At 48.0% G+C, this 20,286-nt stretch overlaps 1 pseudogene; it reads right to left on the bottom strand.

The window, feature by feature from the left end:
• Positions 1 to 19,613: 19,613 nt before the first annotated feature.
• On the bottom strand, positions 19,614 to 19,788 carry LOC130344519 (U2 spliceosomal RNA; annotated as a pseudogene).
• Between the last annotated feature and the right edge of the window lie 498 nt (positions 19,789 to 20,286).

Here is a 20,286-nt window from a genome sequence, read left to right as displayed (position 1 = left end):
CCCCTCCGATGATTGGAAGGCAGACCCCTTTCAGCTCCTGTTGCTTCCACTGATGAGCCTACAGAGAAGGAGACTCTACAGCAGCAGCCGGATACTCCTAACTTCAGCAAAGTGCCGAGGCCTACTCCTGCCAAGAAGGTGAGGCCTAAACTGCGGGCACCAACCACAGTGCCGCAGCCTACTCCTACTGAGAAGGTTTGGATGGACCAACCGGCACCAACCATTCTACCTCTGGCATCTTCAGCAGCGGCCATTAATTATATGGTCAATGTTAACCCTACAGTGTCCCACTCTACCCTCTCTAATGTGGTGTGGGACACCAACGTCAACCCCTTGCCCAGTTCTGAAGTCAAGAGGGGCAGGGGTTCTGCAAGAGGAGTTGGACGAAGATAAAATAACTTCTTTTAAAGGGTTAACCTTCCTGCTTGATCTTAATTTGATTTAGATTTTGTCTTAATTTTGTCTGCACAGACTGTTGAAATTGTTTAAGAAGGCACCTAGCAGAACTTTGCTAAGACAGTTTGAGTTATCCATGCAACCACCAAGTTTGTGCCTGACCCTTGGGTAAAGAGACTCCTAGCCCTTAGGAGATTCGCAAGTGTGTGCCCGGCTCAATGTGGTAGCCGTGTCCTATGGACTCCTAGTGCAGGTGGACTGATGATCCTTGTGCGTCTATTTAAATGTACATAATCTAATAGTAATATATTATTTCCTTGCCTAATTGCCTTTATCAGGTAAATGCACCTGAAACTTGTTGTAATTCTAATAAATGTTGTTTTCAGGTCGAACCAAATGCAAATGGTTCTTGTACACAAAATATCATGTGTTGTAGTGGTTGTAAGTAGGTGGCTCTTTCAGCTCCTCTGAGAGTAACATTTATGTCACCCCTCACTAACACGTTCTCAAAGGTCTACTCAGGGTAGCCTACCCTTAAGATATCAAGACTAACTCTTCACATAATTCACGTACACATAGTACATCAAATAATCACTTCAGTGTACTTACCTCACTCTAACTTAGTACACCATACAAAAACAAAAAAAAATGTCTCACATTATAAGTAACCAAAGAAACAATACTTTAAGGGATTGTAGCCTATGCCATTATTCAATTCCTGCCACTGTTATGTACACTAACTTTGTTCTCTTTACGTGTTCAGGATGCTCTTCATGGCCAGAAGGCGCTCCTGTAAGCCTAAGTGTATACACGTATTCAAAAGGTAACCTAGGTAAGGTTTATCTGTTGAGTTCTAGGGATAAGTGCGTGTAGCCAATGGACCCTAGTAGCTAGTTATTGGTAGATAGCCACAGGCAAGCCAATATAACTCCAGTGTACTAGACAGGTAACAAAGGTGGTAAATAAAAATGTCAAGTGAGATTTATGATAGCTGGTATATAATATTTCTAGTCAGTCAATAGAAAAAGTGTTAGGATGTATCTAATGTCTTATAATGTCATCCTGTTACTAAATTCATGAACAATGCAATCCTGTTCGTGAGTTTATCAGTATTCATGTTTGTACATAAAAATTAATGTATAATTTTGTTCACCTAAAACATAAAAGAAAAAATAAATTATACTAATTTCTTCAGAGCTTGCAAGGACATTTATCATATGCAAAGACTCTTTTGTTATGTTCATACAGCCTGAATAATGAACATTTGAAAAACTATGCCCAGGACTGTTAAAAAAGCAACTGTTGTACTTCGTCCCGCTGCCTTAGGGGACAGACGTCGAGGTCAACTTGTCTTAAGAAAGGGGGTTTGTGGTGTCCCGGTACTGTATAGTATACCTTACCTTGTATGGTGGTCCCCAAAGCCAGAGTTACTTCCTTCTGGTAGGATCCTCCTGGTGGGATAGCCCCTAGTCACCTCTTCCTTCTTTAATTCTATGATGTTTACATGTATATGTAATTAATGTTTATGTAATTTAATGTTGTAAATAGTGTCGCAGGACCTTAGGTCACATGACTAATGTTAATTCTAGTAAGGTATGTTGAAGGACCTTCCTAGGTCACGTGTGTGGTCACATGGTTAGACCATAATTCCTTGTAAAGTGAATGACAGATGGTATGGACCAAATAAGGGAGCCCCTGCCCAAATAAGGGAGCTGCCAGCCAAGCCTCGCTCTCTTGGGTTCCGGACTAGAAGAGAGGAGTAGATCCGTGCAACTTTCAAAGACAAGACCAGGCCGAATCCTGATAATACCAAACCGTGAGTTATAATACAACTCCCCGCTAAAGTCCGCGTGACTGCTGGACCTAAACTCAATCCACTAAATCCAGCGGAACAGCGCATATAAATCTCCTGAGCTTAAAACTCACAAGATCCCAACCAACTGTCAGGATCCTCATAGACTCTGATTGTACAAAGACTGTTCCTGTTTGTTTCTGCATAAAATCTGCAGTAAAAGTTCCAACAGTTTTCTGAAACCTCCGGTTGTGGACAGTTGGAGATAGGACCAGCATATACAGAAGAGCCCCGCACCCTCGCGTCACAACTGTTAAGGGTTAAACAAGCACCCTTTAGTTACCGCACAGCTACACCCCATATATCCTACACCCCCAGGCTACCACATAGCATTCACTGAAATGTCCCGTACCCCCTGTGCAGCAGAAGCCACTGGCCTCTGCCCCTCCCCCATATCATAATGCCATACAGATAGGGCATAATGACATTTAGTCCCTGACTGAAAATGTGCCTAGCAGGGCAGAATGTCAGTCAGAAGACCACCCAAGTCTCCTGGATACAGGGCTGGACTGTGGCAGCTCCCGGGGCTTCTCCTGCACAGCTGGGTATTACAGCGAGTCCACTGTGCAGAAGAAGAGAGGAGCACACAGGCAATCAGATCCCATAACTGCTCCAGGTAAGTGACATCACATTAGGGGTGGGGTCTATTACGGGAAGGGGCGGGGCCTATATATTACTGAAGTATGTAGGAAGTGGTAAGTTGCTGACTGCTGGGGGGAATGATAGTGTAATGGAGAGGGATATTATAGACATGGGACTGTATGTTGGAGGGGCCGGAGGGAGACAGCGATGTTATTTACATGGGACTGTAAGTATATGGTAGCATGCAGTTTACATGGGCCTGTATGTAGGTGGTAGGATAGTGATGCTATGTACATGTGTGGTGTCCCACTACAGATATTTAGTATTAAGCTTCCTGTAGGCCCTGTCAGGTTGAGTTCCTCAGTGACCTGGGGGCTCCCCTGCAGGGACTCCTCATGTTATATCCTGCTGATTTATTAATATGTCTGTATTACCTTAATGCCTTGGACAGGATCTCTATGTATAGGTAGTCTATCTGACCTTTGGAGGACTCCAGGACCTGTGAGCCTGTCACATGATATGTTATGCTGTTATATGATTTGTTGAAACATGTTAATCCCAGAGGGTACCGGGTTACTCTATGACCCAGAGCTTGACCAATGGGCTATAGTCCAGCCCCCTCTCTATATAAGGGGCAGCCATCTTTCACTAGGTCTTTGAGTCATGTGCTCTTAGCTATAACATCAAAGTCTTTGCTGAAGCAGCTACCACCAGAGAATCTTAGGACAGTGGGCAGCATCTGGAGTGCCGCAGAGCTATAAGTCTCCAGTAAGTCAAGTTTATGTTTGCGGTCGCTGCAGCTAGTCAAGTGCTACACATATACAAATCAAGTCTAATTATAGTCAAGCCTGAATACAAGTCAAGTTTAATCTTAAATACAAGTCTTGGCCCTACAAGCTGTGAGGTCCACTGGATACCGGTCATTCCCCCTGGGACAATCTGGCCAAAGCTGTGAAGATATTGTGGTGTCCCGATATCGCATCTTATATGGTACCTATGTATGTGTGGGTCCCCATAGCCAGAGTCCCTAGGACGTAGGCATTCCTGTGATGTAGTCTACCCCTTGTCGCCTCTATTCCAGCTCATAGACCAGTAATTTATGTAAAGGTAATGTAAATACAGTAATATATATGTAAATAGACGGTTAGTTACCGGTTCCATAGCGTTGCAGGACCTGCAGGTCACATGACTAGGTAAACTCTGTGGTATTAAGTTTAAGGACCTTTGGAGGCCCTGTGACGTAAGCAATCCCATTACTCTCTGGTGAGTGACGGATTTTCGGATCAATCAGATTCGCCACGCCCCCTGCCTATATAAGGGAGCGGCGGCCATCTTCTCTCTCTCTCTTGCTCCTGTACTCCTGACGTGGAAAGACCTGTACAGCAACTCACGCAGTGAGTTAGGCCCGAGCCTTGTGGCAACGGCTGAGTAATCCAGAATATAGAGTGTATCAATTCCCAGACACTCTGCAGCATCACCGGACCTAATATAACCCCTAAATCCAGACGGATCTGCAAATATCTACCCTAAATTCAGAGACTGTCTTAATAGCACAACTGTCAGTCACTAAGTAATATAAGGACTGTTTGTACAAGACTGTTACTGTGCCTTAGATGTATCGCAAGCACTTAAGTAAAGTTGTTCAAGTTCAATCTCCTTGTGGACTGTTACGATTCGGCAGGCTGGATGTGGATCCTCTGTGTCAGCGAGGGATTGGCGTGGACCGTGTCAGTGGACCGGTTCTAGGGTTGCTACTGGTTTTCACCAGAGCCCGCCGCAAAGCGGGATGGTCTTGCTGCGGCGGTAGCAACCAGGTCGTATCCACCGGTAACGGCTCAACCTCGCTGACTGCTGAGAAGGCGTGGGACAGGAGGACTAGGCAGAGGCAAGGTCAGACGTAGCAGAAGGTCGGGGCAGGCGGCAAGGTTCGTAGTCAATGATGATAGCAGGAGATCTGGAACACAGGCTTTGGACAACACTAAACGCTTTCACTGGCACAAGGCAACAAGATCCGGCAAGGAAGTGCAGGGGAAGTGAGGTAATAAGGACAGGGAGCAGGTGGAAGCTAATTAGGCTGATTGGGCCAGGCACCAATCACTGGTGCACTGGCCCTTTAAATCTTAGAGAGCTGGCGCGCGCATGCGCCCTAAGGAGCGGAGCCGCTCGCGCCAGGACGTGACAGCCGGGGACCGGGACAGGTGAGTGACTTGGGATGCGATTCGCTAGCGGGCGCGTCCCGATATGCGAATCGCATCCCCGCCGGCAATGTCAGTGCAGCGCTCCCGGTCAGCGGGTCTGACCGGGGCGCTGCAGAGAGAGGAACGCTGCAAGCGCTCTGGGGAGGAGCAGGGACCCGGAGCGCTCGGCGTAACAGTACCCCCCCCCTTAGGTCTCCCCCTCTTTTTGTCGGGATGTTTCTTCATCCGGGCTGAGGCCTGTATGAGAGATTTTTGAGTCTCTTTCCAGATGGTGGAGAAGTCCCGGGAAACCTCATCAACAGCGGGCAAACCAGAAGGCGTGGGAGTGGGGAGGGGGGGGAAGAGGGTGAAGCTGGGCACGGGGCAAAGTGTTACCAGGACTGGGGGCTATGAGGAGTAGACACAGCATAGTCCTGATAGGCCTTGGGGAGACCAAGTAAAGGAGGAGACACTGAGGTTTGACTGACGGGACTGGGAGCAGATGTGAGGCATTTTTTATAGCAAGAAGCCCCCCAGCTCTTGATCTCCCCGGTGGTCCAATCAAGGGTAGGAGAGTGGTGTTGGAGCCATGGCAGACCAAGGAGGACTTCAGAGGTGCAGTTGGGCAAAACAAAAAGTTCAATGTTTTCGTGATGCCGTCCAATACTCATGAGCAGGGGTTCTGTGCGGTAACTCACGGTGCAGTCCAATTTAACTCCGTTGACCGAGGAAATGTAGAGCGGCTTGACGAGACGGGTCACCGGGATGCAGAACTTATTCACCAAAGAGGCCAGAATAAAATTTCCAGAAGAACCAGAGTCCAAGAAGGCCGTGGCTGAGAAGGAGGACTTGGCAGAAGGAGAAATCCGCACGGGCACAGTGAGACGTGGAGAAGCAGACTTCGGACCAAGAGACACCACACCCACGTGAGCTGGGTGCGTGCGTGCGTTTCCCAGACGTGGAGGGCGAATAGGGCAATCCACCAAGAAGTGTTCGGTACTGGCGCAGTACAGACATAAATTGTTATCCCTACGGCGAGTCCTCTCTTCATGGGTCAGGCGAGACCGATCCACTTGCATAGCCTCCTCGGCGGGAGGCACAGGGGTAGATTGCAAAGGATACTGTGAGAGAGGTGCCCAGAGATCAAGGTCTTTTTCCTGGCGGAGCTCCTGGTGTCTCTCAGAAAAACGCATGTCAATGCGGGTGGCCAAATGGATAAGTTCTTGCAGGTTGGCAGGAATCTCTCGTGCGGCCAGCACATCCTTGATGTTACTGGATAGGCCTTTTTTAAAGGTCGCGCAGAGAGCCTCGTTATTCCAAGATAATTCGGAAGCGAGAGTACGAAATTGGAAGGCGTACTCGCCTACTGAAGAATTACCCTGGACCAGGTTCAGCAGGGCAGTTACATAGTTACATAGTTAGTATGGTTGAAAAAAGACATACGTCCATCAAGTCCAACCAGGGACTTGGCAGAAGAAGCTCGGGCTGGTTCCTCGAAGACACTACGGACTTCAGCGAAGAAGGACTGGACAGTGGCTGTGGCAGGATCATTGTGGTCCCAGAGCGGTGTGGCCCAAGACTAAGCCTTTCCAGAAAGAAGACTCACTACGAACGCCACCCTAGACCGTTCTGTAGGAAATTGGTCCGACAACATCTCTATATGTAGGGAACATTGAGACAAGAAGCCACGGCAGAGTCGGAAGTCCCCATCAAATTTGTCCGGCAGAGACAAGCGGAGGCTAGGAGCGGCCACTCACTGCGGAGGAGGTGCAGGAGCTGGCGGAGGAGATGGTTGCTGCTGTAGCAGTGGCAAAAGTTGCTGTAACGTGGCGGTCAACTGCGACAGCTGCTGTCCTTGTTGGGCAATTTGCTGCGATTGCTGGGCGACCACCGTGGGTAGGTCAGCGAGACTTGGCAGCGGCACCTCAGCGGGATCCATGGCCGGATCTACTGTTACGATTCGGCAGGCTGGATGTGAATCCTCTGTGTCAGCGAGGGATTGGCGTGGACCGTGTCGGTGGACCGGTTCTAGGGTTTTCACCAGAGCCCGCCGCAAAGCGGGATGGTCTTGCTGCGGGGGTAGCAACCAGGTCGTATCCACCGGCAACGGCTCAACCTCGCTGACTGCTGAGAAGCCGTGGGACAGAAGGACTAGGCAGAGGCAAGGTCAGACGTAGCAGAAGGTCGGGGCAGGCGGCAAGGTTCGTAGTCAATGAGGATAGCAGGAGACTGGAACACAGGCTTTGGACAACACTAAACGCTTTCACTGGCACAAGGCAACAAGATCTGGCAAGGAAGTGCAGGGGAAGTGAGGTAATAAGGACAGGGAGCAGGTGGAAGCTAATTAGGCTGATTGGGCCAGGCACCAATCACTGGTGCACTGACCCTTTAAATCTTGGAGAGCTGGCGCGCGCATGCGCCCTAAGGAGCGGAGCCGCGCACGCCAGGACATGACAGCCGGGGACCAGGACAGGTGAGTGACTTGGGATGCGATTCGCGAGCGGGCGCGTCCCGCTATGCGAATCGCATCCCCGCCGGCAATGTCAGAGCAGCGCTCCCGGTCAGCGGGTCTGACCGGGGCGCTGCAGAGAGAGGAACGCCGCGAGCGCTCCAGGGAGGAGCAGAGACCCGGAGCGCTCGGCGTAACATGGACCTTCAGTCATTTCATGCACCTATCGTTACTGGGAAGGGCGGTGATAGGCCGGAGCATTGCCTCAACATAACAGCCCTCAGCCTGGCGTCACGAACTATAGGGTTTACATTAACCCCTCATATACCGATACCATACCGATACCACCACTACCATACACCCCCCAAGGGCTACCACAAATCATTTTTGGCATTGCACGAACAGGATTCGGGTGTGTGCCTACTATTGCCACTAGTGAAAGTGTACTCCCCCCAGAAAGCGAACTTTATTCATGTGTTGCTGTGTACAAGAGCGGTGCTTGTGGTGCACCATACAAGGGGGCCAAGAGAAAAGTAAGGGGGAGGCGAAGATTCGTCTACAGTCAAAATATATTTACTGCGCAATGAGTTCATGCTGCGATCTTCTGGTCCGATCGGCACAGGCGGAGCCGAACTGCTGACGGAAAAGCGCGCAAAGAAAGCCCGCGCTGCGACATGCCCTGCCCCTGGGCGTGGACGCCAAGTGGCTGTATCCCAGCCGAAAGGGAACTCAGAGATGCAGGAGTCGTTTCCGGAGGGACCGGAAGTCGGGGCTGCACCGATAGAGTCCTTCCTGCCCAGCGCCATTTTGGAGAAGCCTACTATAAAAGACGCCACGCAGAGCGACCTCTTCAGTCTGCAGAGAGAGACGGAGAATACAGACATGGCGGAGAGCAGCGTTTCACGTGGTCAAGTTGGCAAAATGGCGCCGGAAACACGGAAAGTTGTGGCAGCCCAACTTTTTCAAGAGCTTGCTGACCGTCTGCAGCGGTTGTCATTAGACGAAGAGGGGGCCTGCAATCTTCCCCCACTGCCTGATGATGACGACGATTGGCCAGAGACACCTCCAGCGTACAGTGCAGGGACACCTGGAGGTGCGTCACCGGTGAGATTGTCCCCTCACCACAGAACCTGGGGCTTGTGGGCCGAGATCCCATCGGAGGAGTCTGCTGTGAGTACCCCGCCAGAGGCGGCCTATTCTTCCTCCTCCAGCCCTGAGGTCATACCTCGATCAAGCTTGCCAAGTGCACGACCGTGCTCACCAAAATTGCCGCAATGGGTGTTCGGAGAGGAGCCGGAGCTGATCGAGTACATGCACAGAGTACTTCAACCGTTACTTGGGAAGACACTCCCACCAATCCCAACTGCAGAAAGGGAAAGGGCCCGTCAAGAAGCCGAGCTGGCCGAATTGATGGAAAAGCTAAAGGCCCGATACAAAGAACTCTACGCTCCAAAGCACGTATGCCTTATGAAGAAAGAGTACGGTATCAAGAAAATACCAAAGAAATGGAGGCATTGTACATCCGTAAATGGGATCACCCCCGAGAAGGGGAGGAGCCATTAGAAAGAAGAAGAGCAACTGTGGCCATGTTTGACAAGGTCAGAGGTTATGGGACACTCCTTGACTGCCACACTGGGCAGACCATCCTCGTAAACCGGCGAGCAGTGCAAAGGCCATATCTCCATAAGAAGTTCTATACCCTGGAGGTGGGCGAAATTGTGGAGTACACCTCCGTCCAGAGCCTTCGTGGAGAATGGGCTGCGGCTGTCACCAGACCAACAGCCCCAACACAGCTTCCTTTCAAATTTTTCCCGTCGACGGATTGGGAGTCCGATCCCTTCAACTTGAGGCCGACAAGGTCTGCTCCTAAAGCCTCCACCAGTGCACCCAAGGAGGAGGAGCTTCAAGAGTCAAGTTCATCATCTTCTATGTACAGCAAAGAGTCAAGTTCATCATCTTCTATGTACAGTAAAGAGTCAAGTTCTTCATTTTCTACAGATCGTCTAGAGACAAGTCCTACTCAAGTTCAAGAAAGCAAGCCCAAATTGCGGGCACCAAAGACTGTACCTAGGCCCTCTCGGAGCAATGAGAGTTTGCCTCCTGCACAGGTACCAACGTATGTACCAAGGCCCTCTTCTGACATGGAGAGTTTGCCTGCTTCCAGGGTACCAACAAAAGGGTCATGGGTTGCTCCTAATTTGGAGATGGTGCTCAAGCCCTATTGCCCCACTGTGATCCCGGCTAGTAAGCCTATAACCCCTTCTCAAGCTGCCTTCCACAACTCCATCCTCACCAATGTGGTGTGGCAAAGCTATGTTAATTCTAACCCTGCCCCTGATGTTGGCAGATATAGAGGAACCAGAAGAGGCACTACAAGAGTAAAGAAGAACATCTTCTAAAGAGACTCCTAGCCTGTAGGAGATTCATTAAGGACTGTACCCGGCTGAGTTGTGGTTAAGGCCGTGTTTACCTTTCCCTTCCTATGAACTCCTAGTGTAGGTGGACTGCTGATCCTTACACTCCAATTTGTATATTTTCTTTGCACTCTTAGTGTAGGTGGACTGCTGATCCTTACACGTCTGCTTTATGTATATACCAGCAGCTTCATAAGAACTCTTATGATAAATGTTGCACTTATCGGGTGAATGCATCTGAAACATGTTGGAGTGTTGATGAATGTATAGTAAATATGTATATGGTTTTGTACACAGGAAGGTATCCTCATATCTGTGTACATAAGTAGTAAGTAAAGGTTGTACATAGGAAAATAGTTTAATGTCTATGTACATGAAAAGTAAGTTAGAGCTGTACACAGAAAATATCGACATACTGCACGTGTACACTCAACACTAAAAACCTAACTAATTCTTGTACATATAAATGTATAGAATGCTAAAGGCGTTTAGTAGGTAACTTAATAGGGGACACCTCGGCTCCTCCGAGGGTAGTATTCTTGCTGTCGCCCATCGCTAACTAAAAATAGTAGGGAGAATTCCCCTTAAAGGGGTTCTCCGGTGCTTAAACATCTTATCTTATAGGTTGTTTTGAAAGTGCTCTAGGGATAAGTAGCGTGTAGTCGATAGACCCTAGCAGCCACCCTTACTGTGACCTAGCTTCCGGCTAGCCGTATACCTTTTGTGTACTAACTAACAGGTAACTTATTGTTGGCAAATAGAATGTGTGAGATAATACAAATGCCTAGTCAGCTTGAAGCTAACTGTATAGAGAGTTGTACTAATGTCTAGTTAGCCTTATGTATAGAAGTATGTGCTAATGTTCAGTTTAGCCTCACAAAAATGTATAGAGAGCTAATAAAGTGTCATAGGAGCTAGCAACTACATGTTAGATAGCTGCCTAATTGTCTAGTAAGCTTCAAATGTATAATAAGTTTGATAAAGTTGTATAGGAAGCTAGAAGCTAAATGTCTAGATAGCTTCTTTAAATGTCTAGATAGCATTTAAATGTCTAAATAGATTTCTAATTGCCTAACCCAGATACTAGGAAAGGTATCAAAAGAATGTAAATGTGCTTAATCTACTTAGGATGTATAGCAAAAGTACAGATCATCCTGTTACATAGCATCCTGTCCTAGTCCCTCTGTCTCAGGGGACAGACGTCGAGGCAGACTTATCTTAAGTAAGGGGGTTTGTGGTGTCCCGGTATCGCATCTTATACGGTACCTATGTATGTGTGGGTCCCCATAGCCAGAGTCCATAGGACGTAGGGATTCCTGTGATGTAGTCTACCCCTTGTCGCCTCTATTCCAGCTCATAGACCAGTAATTTTTGTAAAGGTAATGTAAATACAGTAATATATATGTAAATAGACGGTTAGTTACCGGTTCCATAGCGTTGCAGGACCTGCGGGTCACATGACTAGGTAAACTCTATCGTATTAAGTTTAAGGACCTTTGGAGGCCCTGTGACGTAAACAATCCCATTACTCTCTTTAATGGTGAGTGACGGATGTTCGGACCAATCAGATCCGCCACGCCCCCTGCCCATATAAGGGAGTGGCGGCCATCTTGTCTCTCTCTTGCTTCTGTACTCCTGACGTGGAAAGACCTGTACAGCAACTAACGCAGTGAGTTAGGCCCGAGCCTTGTGGCAACGGCTGAGTAATCCAGAATATAGAGTGTATCAATTCCTAGACACTCTGCAGCATCACCGGACCTAATATAACCCCTAAATCCGGACGGATCTGCAAATATCTACCCTAAATTCAGAGACTGTCTAAATAGCAAGGTCCGCAACAACTGTCAGTCACTAAGTAATATAAGGACTGTTTGTACGAGACTGTTACTGTGCCTTGGATGTATGTCAAGCACTTAAGTAAAGAGCCCTGAAAGCGAAAAATCCTGACCCGAAAAAGCCCAGAATGTGATATGCAGAGTGCACCACTATACCATCAAAGAAAATATTATGCACAAAGCAAGAGACCTTAAACATCTAACTTACAATGGATCGGCGGTGCATCTCTACCCTGACCTCTCCATACACACTCTGCGTCTTAGAGCCTCCTTGAAACCTCTACTGCAAATCCTGCAAAATGCCTGAATAATTTACAGATGGGGATACCCCTTCTCCCTTATTGCCAAGCATGGAAACACGACTGCCACACTACGAAGCCTGAGAGATCTCCACACCTTCCTGACTACATTAAAACTACCCCGGATCTCCCTGCCTGACTGGGACGCACTTTTCCTTCAATCAACGACAGCTGCTCCCTCTCATGCTTCACCCGGTCAGCCTTGACCGCAGAGAATGGAGACCGACAAGCCTGCACCCCTGCCACAGAGACAGAAACGCAAAACTTGACCCCTACAGCTATTATGATGCTGTTTCTCGCACCCCTGTTTCTCATGGACATGTGCCTCGCACCCACTGCCTAAGCCGATTTTGCTATCTGACCTTGTCTATTGATATGAGACATTACCTGGTTATCTATTTTTGCTGTGCCCCTGAAACTGTTAACTCTAGAATTATAGACCCATGTTTAACTCCGCCCTACTTTAAGTTTTATTGGGCTTCGCTTAGAGCCCCTATTACTTCATTGCCCTTGCCATATCTATATCTGTCCACCTGAGAGGACAAAGTTGTTGCACAAGCTACACTAGGCTGCTTCTACTGATTCCCTGGTGTATTGCTATGTACCCCTGGTTGATGTTTATTGTTTGTTTACTGCCCTTCTGGCATCCCTTCCACTCTACCCCCATTAGGGACACGGTCGGACTGGTTCTGACTGTACTCTGGGTACTTATGACCCCCTCTATTAGTCCCCTAGCAGTTGCCTTCTGGAGGTTGCTGCTGTTTGTCTTCTCTCTCTCCCTCACCCCTTGTGTGCCCTCTCTCTCCTCACTGATTCCCTACCCTTTCACTCTCCATTTCTTCCCTCTCTGCAGGCTTATCTCCTACCACAGATTGAGGCCTCAAGGCGTGGTTGCACAGGTGGGACCCTCGGACAGCGGTAAGTTTGCTCACATCTCCCCTCCTCCACATGGCTGCTGATATTAATGTAACTACCCTAAATGTCCATGGCTTTAACGTGCCCAAGAAGCGTGCCCAAATCCTATATACACTCCATAAGAAGAGAACGCACATCCTGGCGCTCCAGGAAACTCACTTTCAAAATGACCACATTCCTAAATTCAACAACCGTTACTTCCCGACTTGGATACATAGCTTCAACCCTGTAGCAAAAACAAAAGGCGTGTCCCTAGCTTTCCACAAATCCATTCCCATTAAGATTATAGACACTGCGGTGGATACCGACGCACGTTACGTTTTCGCCAACTGTGAACTTTCTGGCCACAGGCTCACAATCGCCTCCATATATGCCCCTAACCATGGACAGACAAAATTTATATGCGACACACTTGAGACACTATCTTCCTTTGCCACAGGCCATATCGTTCTCTGCGGTGACTTTAATGTCCCACTCTCCCCTCTGTCTGATTCATCTTCGGGACACTCCTACATATCCTATCGACATCTCAGGGCCATCCGACAAAAGCTGCATTCCCTACAATTAAGTGACTTTTGGCGTATACTACACCCTCAGGGTAGAGATTTTACATTCTTCTCACACCCTAGACAGGTCTATAGCCGCATTGACTACACATTCTTCCCCCATCATCTCCTCCCCTCCATCACCTTGGCTTCTAACGATAACATTACATTCTCTGACCACGCCCCCACTTCTCCTTCACTCTCCCATCCTTTGCAGGGCCCCATGCCTCTTGGTGCCTTAATGAATCTCTTCTCTTGGACTCTCTGTGTCTCCAAGAATTTAAAGGGGTATTCCAGGAAAAAAAAATTTATATCAACTGGCTCCAGAAAGTTAAACAGATTTGTAAATTACTTCTATTAAAAAATCTTAATCCTTTCAATAATTATCAGCTGCTGAAGTTGAGTTGTTGTTTTCTGTCTGGCAACAGTGCTCTCTGCTGAAATCTCTGCTTGTCTCGGGAACTGCACAGAGTAGGAGAGGTTTGCTATGGTGATTTGCTTCTAAACTGGGCGTTTCCTGAGGCACGTGTCATCAGAGAGCACTTAGACAGAAAATAACAACTCAACTTCAGCAGCTCATAAGTACTGAAAGGATTAAGAATTTTTAATATAAGTAATTTACAAATCTGTTTAACTTTCTGGAGCCAGTTGATATATATAAAAAAAAGTTTTTTCCTGGATAACCCCTTTAAGGTCACGGTCGCCAATTTTCAATCCGACCATGCACATGATCACACACCCCCCCTCACTAAATGGGAGGCTCTAAAATGTGTTCTCAGGGGCGTGCTGGTGAGGCATGGGGCCCGGCTGAAGAGGGAAAACTCAGCCAAACTGTCCTCCCTACTGTCTGAACTTAGTGTCCTGGAATCCCAATACAAACAGACCCTGCAAGAACGGACCCTCAGAGAGATCATAAAAGTTAGACAGAAACTGTTGACATTACTGAATTTGAAATATAAATAATATAAGCTCTTATCACAAAGAAAACAAAGAACACCAGCACCACCGTGTAGTATATTTGCCATGCATATACCTCATGAAAGACTTACTCAGGTGTATCTAGTGGATATCAGGTGAGCGCTACACGCTAAGAAACTAGACTATGCATATAACTCCACAAAGAAAAGGAAAGAAAGGGGAGCGCTCACCGTTCCAGGGCAGACAGGTCACTTCAATAGGGTTATCTCTGGACCGGGCGTGGATCCATGCAGGTAGGCGGCAGGTGAAAATCGGGGGAGCTCAGGCGTCGGGCGACGGACCGTTACACGCCTCCAGGCGCTTTGTCAGGTCTAACGCCTGAGCTCCCCCGATTATCACCTGCCGCCTCCCTGCATGGATCCACGCCCGGTCCAGAGATAACCCTATTGAAGTGACCTGTCTGCCCTGGAACGGTGAGCGCTCCCCTTTCTTTCCTTTTCTTTGTGGAGTTAAATACTATGAGCAGCTAACCGGCCGTCAATTTTACGAGTGGGGCAACAAATCGGGCAAAATGCTTGCGAGAGCCCTGAGAGAAAAACGCTCCTCACTTTTTGTTCCATCCATTCAACCCCCCTCAGGTGCCATTTCCCATCTGACACATGACACCCTCTCAGCCTATAGACAATACTATTCGGCTCTATACAATCTCCCTACGCCTTCCTCCTCCTGCTCCCCCTTGCTACGTCACTATATTAAAGCTACTGCCCTCCCTACCCTCTATGAGGATACCATTTCCTCACTGGAATCTCCGTTCTCCTCTGAGGAACTGAACTCAGCCACATCAGCTCTCCCTGCTGGGAAAAGCCTCGGACCGGACGGCTACTAAGGCAAATTTTATAAATGCCTCCGGGAAGAACTCTCTATTCCCCTTTTGTCTGCCTTCAACTCTATCTTGGAGGCTCCCACTGTCCTCCACTCCTTTTTGCGGGCCTTCATCACGGTGATCCCAAAAGACGGTAAGGACTCCACTCAGTGTCAAAATTATAGGCCCATTTCACTCCTCAATACTGATACCAAACTATTTGGCATACTATTGGCGAATAGGCTGGCCACTCATCTGGAAGCCTTAGTCCACCCAGATCAGGTTGGATTCATACGTGGGAGAGAGGCCAGGGATAACACCCTCCGTGCCTTCTCCACTATCCATTATGCTCAAAAACACAATCGCCCCCTCTTTTTGCTATCTCTCGACGCCGAGAAGGCATTCGATCGCGTGAACTGGGGCTTCCTAGAGGCGACCCTCTCCCAGATTGGTCTGGGCACCCTGATGAGGGCTCGCATAATCGCACTCTACTCCAGTCCTCAAGCTCAGATACGTATAAATGGTCAACTATCCCTCCCGTTTGACATTCGCAATGGCACGAGACAAGGCTGTCCCCTGTCACCACTCCTCTATAGCCATGCTTATGCGGATGACCTCCTTCTTTCCCTCTCAGCTCCTCTTACCTCCCTCCCCTCCCTATTGTCTACCATACAAACTTTTTCCCAGCATAGAAATTATAAAATAAACACAACGAAAAGCGAGGCCCTTAACATTACCCTCCCCTCCCAAACTGTTCATCATCTACGCACCCCCTTTCCCTTTAAGTGGCGCGACAGAGCACTCACATACCTCGGAATCCAAGTCCCTACCCTATTGTCTGACACTTTCACCCTAAACTTCCCCCCCATGTTGAATATGTTAAGATCCGATTTGGCCAGGTGGGAGCGTAGGGACTTCTCCTGGATAGGGCGGATTAATATCTTGAAGATGAACGTATTACCTTGTCTTCTCTACCTATTCTCCACCATACCCGCCATCCTCTCCCGATCCTTTTTCAGGGAAGTCTCTGCGCTCCTCATTGGCTTTGTTTGGGCACACAAACGCCCATGGTTGGCACACGAGATCCTGACAAGACGTAAACCCGACGGTGGTCTGGGCCTCCCAGATTGCCTCTTCTACCATCTAGCTGCGGTCCTGACCAGGGCCCTTGACTGCTACTCTCCTGCCTCTGCCAAGCTGTGGGTAGGGCTGCAGCAGGACGCTTTCCCCCTAGATCCCAAAACTCTCCTATGGCTCCCAGACAAAGTACCCACCTCTCGCTCTTCTACGAACATGCCCCCAGTGACTGCTACGATAGATCACGTCTGATGCACCTATCTTCCCTCTGTGGCGCTAACCACTTCGGATTGCCCCCTAATGCCAATCTTTGGCAACACCGCATTCTCCCCTGCTTTTTCCACATCACAGTTCCTGGGACTTTCAAAAACTGATTTTCCCACCTTCTCAAATCTACTCACACCTACCTCCCTGAAACCATTAAGTGACCTCTATAGGGAAACTCCCGCCCCATTCACACAGGTCTTTCCATACACGCAACTGCAACACTTTTACTCAAGATCCAAAGATAAGTTAAACCTACATCGCCCCCTTTCCTCATTCGAAAAGCTGTGTGTTGCACCCTCTCAGACATTTCGTCCGACCAGCTCGGTATATGCTCTTCTTGACTCTCTCAAGATGAAACCACTTCCTTACAGATGTGGTTGGGAGAGAGAACTCGGCACAGAATTTACGGACGAGGAGTGGGGGAAAGCTTTGCGTTCCTGTCACAAACTGTCAATTTCCTGCAAAGCCCAGGAAGCAAACTACAAGATATTAACAAGATGGTACAGGGTTTCCTACCTATTAGTAAAGTTCTATCCGGGAGTGCCTGACACATGCTGGCGATGTGGTGCCTCAGGTGGTACTATGTCTCATGTATGGCTGACGTGCCCTAGTCTCACCCCCTTTTGGTCCCATGTTCTAGACATTACCCACAAACTGACTTCCATACACCTCCCCATGACGCCCAGCCCCCTGCTGCTATCCGTCTTCCCGTCCTCACAATCTAAGTGGTTTACCCGTCTTGCTGGCTATATGATCGTAGCCGAGAGAACGGTAATACCCAGACTGTGGAAAACAACGACCCCCCCCCCCCCCAGGCTCTCCTCTTGGTTCCAGGAGCTCTCCTACCTTCATAGGATGGAAGAGTTGTTGGCTTACTCTAGAAAACAAGCGGACTAACATCACCTTATATGGAGTCCGTGGATTGACTTTTTATCGGCTGAAGGTTACAGATACCTCCATTTGGGGTCCCCAGACTCTATGAGCTGATGGACGTTACAGAAGGGTATCCAACCTCAAGATGTCAGCCCGCCATGCCGGGGGGACCCTACCTGTGTGACACGCTGAAAGCTTCACCTCCTCATTTTCTCTCTTCTTGCCTGCACTTCTCCTTTCTCTCTCCTTCCGCCTCCCACACCATCCTGCCTCTCTTCCCTTCCCTCCACCCTTCCCTGTCTTCTTTTCCTCCATGTCCTCTCCCCCCCCCTCCTGATTTGTCATAGCCTTTATGATGCAACTGATAGGTTGATGTTACTCTTGTTACTTTGTGGTTCCACCCATGCCTATCCTTCTTGCTACACGACTTAAGCTTCTGATCTCCTGACCCCATACGAAGTCATAAGTCGCTTGCAATGTATGTGTTTCATATGTTACCATCTGTTCACCTGTTTATATACTTATATGACAACTTCTTTGATGAAAATAAAAAATTTTACTTAAAAAAAAAAAAAGAAATCACCCACCTTTCCCCATTTTTTAAATAAAATAATGTAATAAAGAATAAAAATAATCATATGTGGTATTGCCACATGCGTAAATGTCCGAACTATTAAAATATAAGTTTAGCTAAACCACACGGTGGATAGCGTACACCTAAAAAAAATACCAATGTCCAAAATTGTGCATTTTTGGTCACTTCATATACCATAAAAAATATTAATAAAAAGCGTTCAAAAAGGCCCATCAAACCAGAAATTGTACCAATAAAAACTACAGACAATGGCACAAAAAACCTCATACTGCCCCGTATGCAGAAAAATAAAAATGTTATAGGTGTCAGAAGTTGGCAATTTTAAACCACACTGGATGTTATAGTACTTGCAATTTACGCTCGGAAATTCACTGACTCAAAGATGGCAATGCATTTCTGAGCAGAATATGCAGAAAGAAACAGACATGCCAATTCTTTCTGTGGATGCTAGAATTTGACTATCTGTGCCAGATATTTCCTTTGCGGGTATTCTGCTGTGTGCACAGTGTGCCAGAATCCCATTGAAATTAATAAGACTCTTAAAAAGGTGGGCAGTGCAAAGAAGGGGTAAGACCAAAGGGAAGGTCAAATGGCCAGAGACAAAGGGGCGGCAAAATAAGGTTTTGCCCAGGGTGGCAAAAATCCTTGCAGCAGCCCTGGTGGCAGTGGCCCGATATGCTGAACAGGCAGGGTCCCTGTGCCATTTCAATCCCCCTTCCCCCTCCGATCCCCCACTGTGCCCATCTCAATAAGCCTAGTCCCAGCCAGAGTGATTGTTGTGCAAAACTGAGCAACTTTTGCAAAAGTTTAATGTTATAAATCAGTGTGTAACCTGTGCACCTAGAAAACCACACCTAGTTATTGAATAGCCGAGGATCGTGCTTTCTATCACCCAAGTGCAAGAAAAAGTGCAAACGTGTCAAACTCAAAAAAATGTGCACAAGGATGCGGTCCATCGCAAAGCACTTTGCTGAAATGAGAGAGGCCCCCCCAACGAAACCGCCCTTCACCTCTGGGCCAGAAGGCACCTGCAAGGGTCCAGGCTCAATGTCCCTTTTCTTCGAAGCTACTAGGGGACCACAAGTGCTCCCGGCGTCATCCTAAGCGTTAGCCCAAGAAACCACCCGCAGTGCCATATATTATAGCATCCTGCCTATGCAGGGATGTCCAAGGTTTGCCAGGAGGTGCGGAATCTGATGGCCACACACACCTCCCTTGGACCGCCAGGAAGGACACCAAGAAGGGCTTACTGCATCCTGACAAATCCTGTGACAAACAAAAACATGTCCAAGTAGCACAGTGAAAAACAGACATAAACAATTAAGTGAATGTGCTCCGTGAAGTACGGCCCGGACATCCGGCCGAATCTATCAAAAATTTCCCCAATCCTAGCTAGAAGGCCGGGAATCAAAGGGGTGAATGCCAAAGGTGAAGGGTGTATGGTGCAGAGCTTCCACTCAATAAGCTATTACACCCAGTAAGTTTTGGCACCTCAGGGTCACCACTCCCTGAGGCACAGAAGTACCTCAGCCTTCAACCCCCTCAGCCTCATGGTGAGACCTGGAGCGAACAGGTCACATCAGAGCAGCCGTCGAGCTGATTCCTCAGAACCAGCCCCGGAATGCCCCGAGGCACCTGCCCCCTCCATGCAGCATCCATCCTACATCAATGGCAGAGACTAGACCACTGATAAGAACAGATACTACACTTGATCTTAGCCAAAAGGCCAAGAGCCATATATGCCATCAGAACGCAGCCACATAAATGCGACACGTGCTGTATGCCGCAACTATGCAAATATATAGCAAAGCCTGCAGCCTGTTCCAATTTATTGTGAAAACACTAATTTCGGCTGGGATTACACTTGGCGTGTTTGACAGAAAAAAACACCATGCTCTCTGTGGGCACATGTTATGTTGGAATCAATAGGATAATATGAAATGCCAGACACTAATGGGGTTTTCTTCATCCTCTTATGGCCTTATCAAATCTGTGGGATGCCGAGAGCATGTTTTTTTTAGTTTTTTTGTTAACCCCTTAAGGACCACGCTAATTAAGCCTGTACGCCCCTCAAAGACCAGGCCTGTTTTTTTCAAATTTGGGATGTATGTCTTTATTTGAGAATAACTCTGGTAATGGTTTGCCAATGAAAACAATTCTGACATTGTTTTTTTTGTCACAAGTTGTACTACATGAAAATAGTAAAAGTTAATCGATATCATTTGTATTT

This window comes from Hyla sarda, chromosome 1, assembly GCF_029499605.1.
Source record: "Hyla sarda isolate aHylSar1 chromosome 1, aHylSar1.hap1, whole genome shotgun sequence".
Lineage (NCBI taxonomy): Eukaryota > Metazoa > Chordata > Amphibia > Anura > Hylidae > Hyla > Hyla sarda.
This window is presented reverse-complemented; position numbering and strand designations above follow the sequence as displayed.